At 32.4% G+C, this 8,732-nt stretch overlaps 1 long non-coding RNA gene across 1 annotated transcript; it reads right to left on the bottom strand.

Annotated features, from left to right (window-relative positions):
* Nucleotides 1–2,622: 2,622 nt before the first annotated feature.
* On the bottom strand, nucleotides 2,623–7,490 carry LOC149771987 (uncharacterized). The gene is made up of 2 exons (XR_016418040.1): nucleotides 7,138–7,490; nucleotides 2,623–3,374 (listed from the first exon to the last, which is right to left on the bottom strand). It is a non-coding gene; the product is annotated as an uncharacterized LOC149771987 (long non-coding RNA).
* Between the last annotated feature and the right edge of the window lie 1,242 nt (nucleotides 7,491–8,732).

Below are 8,732 nucleotides of genomic sequence, written 5' to 3'. Positions count from 1 at the left end.
ACTGGCACACTGAATCGTTTCACTTCTTCCCACTGTGTAGCACAGGTATGGATATTTCCACCTTCAAATAAATAACACGCAACGTAAATATTTGTCAGTATTTTATTCTTTTCTGGCGTCGAAGAATATTCCAACACTTGTTTTGCCTCATCATTATTCAACATAACTAAGCAAATGAGGTTCACTCGCAACCTAGTATTGATAGGCAATCATATTGTCATGAAATTAATGTCTTTGTCCTTGCTGCTAGCCACATTCATAACTGGAACTATGACAAAATGATACCTCTCAGACAAACTCCTTCATCCTACTGTGGGCTATCCATTTCTAGCTGAACGGTATATATAATTTAAGACACATAAATTAATTCTCACAATACTTGTCAGGGTAATGCATTAAATTCCTCCAATACATGATTTATATTAAATACTAACCACTAAACACATTCATATCAATGATTTATTCTATGACATTGTAACAATACATGAAGCTTATAACATTGAAGACAATGGTTTCACGATTAAATTCTGAACTCAAGTATTGTTGAAGTATGAATTTAAAACGAATATATTCAACAAGTGATTACAAACGTACTCAACGTACATCTGGTATGGAATTGATACAATAACTCTGAGCCTTTTCGAGGGTTGTTTGTTCTAAGCTGCCGAATCTCGCTGGTTCCGCGACTCTCAAATACTTGCAGATTCCCGTCCCTTCGACGATTTATTTAACGAAAACAAATACTTTTTAATTTCCTTAGAGTCCCTCAGACTTCCCTCCTGTAGATGAAATCGGACTGCCAAATGTCGCAAATAAATTTACATAGAGCTTTGAATTTCGTCTGAGAAACGCTACCCTCTCTGCTAGCTTTGATAATCAGGATATACATTCTCTAATTCCAATCGAAGTCAAAATAATTCTCTCTAATCCGCCATTATCAATAACTATTTCATAACAATTTTATTTTATGACACCTATTGCTAATGGACCAATATTATTTCTGGCTTGACTTAACTTTGTCATTTTTCGCTCACTGACCTTACGTTAACATCTTCTCTCTTACATTTTTCCGAGCAAACTCTCACTAAAATTTAATCACGCTCCCAAACAATAGAGTTTAAATATCGCAAGCTACCAATTTATTGCGAGCAAATCCCATTTGTCTGGCGTAATGGTTACTTGTCACGCTGACAGCGACAAAACCTTTTGCACCATTACAAATGTGTATTGAAACGTTTGCGCCTCTAATATCAGAGTCTAATTTTCATTGCTTGCATTACTTGTCAATTATTTAAACATCAATGATTTCGTTATGTCATTGAATATGGTTAGAAATATACCTATCATAATTCACACGCAATAGAGCTAAGGAAAACTTAAATGGATGTCGGAACAGGTGGACTTTTATTTGCAAAGGCTAGAAACATAACTTGCCATGCCTATTTTTCATTATACCTTTATTTGCAAAATTAACGTAACAAATTTGACTTTTACTGTTAAATATGATCTTCATTGCAGTTGCTTAGATCGTTATGATCATTCCTACAAATAAGCCACATAAACAGAACTTATATATATATATATATATATATATATATATATATATATATATATATATATATATATATATATATATATATATATATATATAGATAGATAGACAGATAGATAGATAGATAGATAGATAGATAGATACAGAGAGAGAGAGAGTATCATGGTATCATATGTTTGCAACGATACGATACTATAAACGATACGCCATTTCCTGTACCAAGATAATTCTACAGATCTATCAAACTTTACAAAGTGCATATTTTCTTTCGATGTCTTTAAGCGTACGCAATACCATTAGAGATCACACACAAAGACGGACAGAAAATGTGCATAATGGACCGCAATATGTTCATATAAAAGTAACTATACTGACGCAAGGCTTTGAAACAAACTTGCAATTTTAATATAAAAACCATGCGTCTTCAGGCGAAGTATCAGCACTACATGCCGCAACGATGACAAATATCACAATGTATTCCTTTCATTGGCAGTAATGATTTCAGTTTGGGTTTTACTAGCGACGATTGAACCAGTAAATGTATCAAATGCCAGCAAATGTCACTTCGTGTCATTTACTTGTGTTGCGATCTTATGCATGTTATAGGTCAACACGTGGAATATAATTCCTTCCATTGGTAAATATACTACCTTGAGCCTTATTTTTTCACCTTCCTACTTGAAGAGGGTAATATAGAGTGAAATATACAATGTCACTCCCCTGTACGCAAAAGTTTCTTCTTTTCGATTTTTTACTTATCTCTTTTCCCGTATGATCCAGCATTTGTAAGAGATATGTTTTAATGTTAAGTATATGGTTATGTTTTGTATTGTGTGTTCATGCTATGTATTTGTGTATACTTTGTGTTGTAAGAGTGTATGTCTATAGACGTATGACACACAACTGCATTTTCATGACCGTGATATTTCTAAGTATGACCAATATGCAATTGAAGTAACATATATCGAAGTCGACGTTATATAATGGTATCTTTCCCTCTGTATTGCCTGAATAAATATCATCTAAACAAATAAATAAATTTAAAATGAACCTAAAAAGTTTGACACAGCTTTCATTATTATCAATTTATTTTGACTGCCATTCAAAACAAGTCTGCTTCAAATATTTCCTAACTGAATTTCCTTTGTACCACCATACAATACTATCATTAATTTTGATTAATATTTATTTCTAGTATGCTTGACTAAGTAACAAGAAGCAAGAATATAAAAAGTGGAATGAAGATGCATTAAATACAAGTCATATTCGAAATGACATTTGATTGCACAAAGATTATTTTGGTTTTAAACTAAACCAAGTGATGTCGTACCTTTCGTTAAAAAAGCGGTCTGCCATCATATAATGTTCTATTTCTGTATTAAATTTGTGAATACTTTGTGCCATAAAATTTTAATTTTTAATAGCAAAAGAAAGCAAACAGATATAACAAATATGTCAGCATCATCTAATGTTTTCTATTCGTGTTGACGAATGTCTTCATTTCCAGAAGGAAAATAAATGTCGGCTATGCATATAGTTATCACGTATCACTGTTATTTTCTAGTCTTAAGGACCCTTTGCGTCCATGAAGTTTATGGGTCCGGTCAAAGGCATACGGAGAAGAACTGCATCTGCATTCGAACTTTCCTGGAAGAAGACGGCAAGTACGGCCTGAAACACCACATTTTCCCCTTATGTCCCCCTTGTCATAACAACGGCCAAACTGATACCAGCACTGCCGTCCGTCCGTCTCAGCTATGATAATACACAGTGTAACACAAACGAGGACAGTCAAGGAAGTGGACATCATTTTGACTGGGATCTGAAATGAACATATTTATTAGAAGAATCAGTAAATTCATTTTCGTCATTGAGCTTTCTCTCAGCTGATGTAAGCCTCATGATGTGTTTAGCTTCTCGGAAGAAAACCAACATTTACGATCAATCACGAAATAGACATTTTCCCGTATCTCTTTGTCCTGAAGAACAAAGCAAACACTGTTTGAAAGGTAATTACGTGAAATTCCAAAGATTTTTAACAACAATTCTCACCAGTCGCTGTCAAGGAGAATGATTGGAAAGTCAACTTTACATGCATTGTAGGGAAGAAGGATATGACCTATCTCTCTAATCGGAAAACGTAACTCCAATGTAGTTGGATGTCTTGCTTGGTTTAACGTATTTATTGTGTTATTCTATCTCTGTCCTCTAAGGTAAGGTAGTTTACCTTCTTTTCAAATGTTTTCATTTGCTATCTTATACACGGAGTTTGAAGATCTTTTAAAAATATTTATCATTTTCAGACAAATCAAGAAAGGCACAATATATCACGTGATCAATGTGAATGCTGTCATCAATATCAATGTCGACATCATTGAAGCCATCAGGCTTTGCCATCTTCTGTAGAAGTCAACAGATAGTATGCCTAATATTTTCAATGCAGAGCCTGATGTGATGTCTCTTAAAGTTATATGTTTTCTTACGTTTTTACTATGACATACGTCAATATCAAAACAATGGCTGACAGCCGCCATTTTGTTACCTCTCGATAAAATAATTCCGAAAAATATTTGTTCTCTATGCAAAAGATTTGCTCCCCTTTTCGTCGATGTAGTCTCACAGGTTTCGACTATGTCAAACATCCTTCTTATACTTCTTCTTACCTACTATCCAAATTGGCTATGTAAAAAAATGGTCAAATAAATGTTCAGTGATATTGTTCATTTTGATTCTATTCAGCATATTTCGTATGCTTGTTCGGCGAAAAGAAAATAGATTTTGATCTTCTTCTTCTCTCTAAAGTTGGTCGATTTATAATCGTTAGGTCTAGCCATACCTCGAAGTATCTTTATATATGACACTATGTTTCATTTCAGGGACATGTTAAAACCAGCAAATGAGTTAAAAGTACCGTTAAAATAATAATCGCACACTATAGGTATACATTCAATTTGCGCGTTTTTGTTTAGTACTGTATATATTTTTGTCACAATTACAAAACATAACGTATATACATTGTGACCACACTGCATTAAATTGTTGTGGTATATATATATATATATATATATATATATATATATATATATATATATATATATAGTTAGTTAGTTAGCTTGTTTGTTTGTTTGTTTGAAGGAAATCGTGTCACCCCCTTTTTTCACAAAAATAAGTTTAATTTGGCAGATAAATATATGTAAAATGGTAGTAGCAGTTCTAACAATCGCGGCAATAATTTATCTAGTACATTTAAGATAAAATATAAATAAAAAATGACTGAAAGAGACCTGCACGTACAAAATATTCCATCAACCAAATGGCCAGCATAGTAACAATGGTAATGAATATAGATCGTAATGTTTGATATATTGATTTTTAATATCTATCAGGAAGATGAAAAAAAAAATGCTTGGTTCCTTGCAAATTTATATTCAAATTCCAGATATATATATATATATATATATATATATATATATATATATATATATATATATATATATATATATATATATATATATATATATATCTAAAGTGATCTTTTCAGGTATTAATCTTGAGTCAACTGACAGAAGTTCATAGCGGACAGAATTAGTGCATAGAGTGTTTAAAAATACAGGTGAAATGGGAAAATATATCCCACTTAGTATAAATCTTTAGTGAGAAAAACCTTGATTGAGTTAGTAACTAAAGTTTGTACAAACATGTAGAAAACCCAATGCGAATAAATGGAACGTGTTTTGTTGCTTACAGAAAATAAAATTTATAAACATCCTAATTATGTTTGATTCAAAATGTAATTTGTAACAGGTCTAAAAAGGTAACTTGGATTTTCATTCAGTATAGCAACGTAAACGATATATCTTAAGACTATATAACAATTTGCATGTGTTACAAGTATAATCAGTTGTTAATGGATTCTAGCATGCATATAATATAGCATTTCTTCTTAAAACTGTAAAATATACAGTATCTGCAATATTTCAGTTCCTTTGAAAAGCACTTTTCAAATCAAACTTGTTTTCAATATTTGTACCAGAGCGACAGAGAGACAGACAAAGAGAGAAAGCGTACCTTACCAGTATCTGTTGATCTTTGTAGGTTCCCTACGAGAGGCAGTCAGTGATAGTTTAAAACAGATTCGAAATACTTATAATAAATACACTGACACACGAACATTTAATTATCTAACTGCACTTGTTTTGGGTTTTTTTTGCATCATTTAAAAAGCTCAGTCATACGTTAATTATCCCATCATTTTGGTTGAGTTTTCATCACTGCGGAGAGAGAGAGAGAGAATCGCTTATCATCTGTAAATGACTTTCTTAAGCACAAGAGATTTCGGGTGTAAGATTTTATCTGATTATCGTTGCTTCAGTCCTGACATTTCCGTTTGCCTCTAAATGAGATATTACAGAACGAAGTTATCTGCCAAGCAAAGCTCTGTGAGGAAATATCTATGAATTCAGACCGCACCATGGAATTTTAAATACCGCTTAATTGCATTGCCCCTATTATACAAATATATCCAGATTCCAAAGTTGGCAGCGGGCAGGAAAATAGCAAAGTTCTCAGTGAAATATTAGGATGGCCCTTCGATAAATATAGTTAAGGGAAAACGTGATATTGTGTGCAAATAAAGGGTAAACGTATTATTATCTGCAATGTTTCTCAAGGATTGAACTAGTTCATTATATTTATTTATGATTTTTATTTTCAATGTATGAATCAAAATAGCAAAGAAACTAGTCAAGCCGTGTAATGCAATTTTACGTCTAAAAATTTCAGAAATTATCAAACATTCTACTAAATATCTACTTTCTAACCGCTGCTTTCTTTTCCTCTTATTTCTTTAACTGTGCAAGAACAGTCTATATACAACCAATCGTGAAACGTGTAGCAGTTTCATGGCAACCTGCCAAAAATTTACCCTAATTGAATAATTAAGCCATTTTGATAAAATAAAATCCATTCTGGATCATACACAAATAGCTGAAAAGCAAACAATTTTTATAAATTCATATATATATATATATATATAAAGTGATCTTTTCAGGTATTAATCTTGAGTCAACTGACAGAAGTTCATAGCGGACAGAATTAGTGCATAGAGTGTTTAAAAATACAGGTGAAATGGGAAAATATATCCCACTTAGTATAAATCTTTAGTGAGAAAAACCTTGATTGAGTTAGGAACTAAAGTTTGTACAAACATGCAGAAAACCCAATGCAAATAAATGGAACGTATTTTGCTGCTTGCAGAAAATAGAATTCATGAACATCCTAATTATGTTTGACTCAAAATGTAATTTGTAACCATGTCTAAAAAGGTAACTGATATTTTCATTCTGTATAGCAATGAAAACGATATATCTTAAAACTGTATAACAATTTGCATGTGTTACAAGTATAATCAGTTGTTGATGGATTCTAGCATGCATATAATATAGTATTTCTTCTTAAAACTGTAAAATATACAGTATCTGCAATATTTCAATTCCTTTAAAAATTCCTTTTCAAATCAAAGTTTTTTTAAAATATTTGTACCAGACAGACAAAGAGACAGACAAAGAGAGAAAGCGTTCTCTTACCAGTATCTGTTTATCTTTGTAGGCTCCCTACGAGAAGCAGTCAGTGATAGTTTAAAACAGGTTCGAAGTACTTATAATAAACACACTGACACAGGAACATTTAATTATATAATTACACTTGTTTGGGGGCTTTTTGCATTATTAAAAAAGCTCAGTCATACGTTAATTATCCTATCATTTTGGTTGAGTTTTCATCACTGCGGAGAGGGAGAGAGAGAGCATCGGTTATCATCTGTACATGATTTTCTTAAGCACAAGAGATTTCGGGTGTAAGATTTTATCTGATTATCGTTGCTTCAGTCCTGACATTTCCGTTTGCCTCTAAATGAGAAATTACAGAACGAAGTTCTCTGCCAATCAAAGCTCTATGAATAATATGAATTCAGACCGCACCACGGAATTTTAAATACCGCTTAATTGCATTGTCCCTATTATACAAATATGTTCAGATTCCAAAGATGGCAGTGGGCAGGAAAATATCGAAGTTCTCAGTTAAATATTAGTATGGCCGTTCGATAAATATAGTTCAAGGGAAAACGTGATATTATGTGCAAATAAAGGGTAAACGTATTATTATCTGCAAAGGTTCTCAAGGATTGAAATCGTTCATTATATTTATTTATTATTTTCATTTTCAGTGTATGAATCAAAATAGCAAAGAAACTAATCAAGCCGTATAATACAATTTTGCATCTAAAAAATTTGGAAATTATCAAACATTCTACTAAATATCTACTTTTTAACCGCTGCTTTCTTTCCCCCTTATTTCTTTAACTGTGCACGAACAGTCTATGTACAACCAATCGTGAAACGTGCAGCAGTTTCATGGCAACCTGCCAAAAACTTACCCTGATAGAATAATTAAGCCCTTTTAATCAAATAAAATCCATTGTGGATCATACAGAAATAGCTGAAAAGCAAAAACGTTTTTGTAAATTCGTATAGGAATATAGTAATACATCCATAAAACAAAATTTAAGAGTAGCGCGAACCACAGAAGCACACAACTTACCTTCCTTAAAAACTAGGGTTTCGTGTGTGTGTGTGTGTGTGTGTGTGTGTGTGTGTGTATGTGTGTGTGTATGTTTGTCTGTGAAAATGGAACATACTTAACAGCAACATTTCTTAACAACCACTGCAGAGACACAGAAGACAGGGAAGAAATAAAGAATATGATTTACCTAATCAAATTGCGATGTAATAAACAGAACTAATTTTTTTGATGAAATTGATGGCAAGTCTCTATAAACGGCAAAGGAACAGTTATTGTGATAACAATAAATAAATAATGTTTCCATGGAGAACAACAGTGTTGGTTTTCCGAAATTCAGACATGAATAACTTCAGAATATGGTCAATCAAGGAACCGCATATAGATCAAAATTACTTATTAAATATATTTTGACCACCAGCATCAATGAAGATATGTGTGTCTGTCTATATGTATGTTAGTCCGATAAACCAACTTTCAAATATGTCTTGATATTGATTATTCTCACCGGTTTACTAAAGTGTGATATTTAGCTGTGGGGAAAACCTTCGTAAACCTGCGTACAGTTCAGACAAATACCAAAATTTTGTAACATCCGTATCAG

This window comes from Sinohyriopsis cumingii, unplaced genomic scaffold (assembly GCF_028554795.1).
Source record: "Sinohyriopsis cumingii isolate HCF-2022 unplaced genomic scaffold, ASM2855479v2 utg001527l, whole genome shotgun sequence".
Classification (NCBI taxonomy): domain Eukaryota; kingdom Metazoa; phylum Mollusca; class Bivalvia; order Unionida; family Unionidae; genus Sinohyriopsis; species Sinohyriopsis cumingii.
This window is presented reverse-complemented; position numbering and strand designations above follow the sequence as displayed.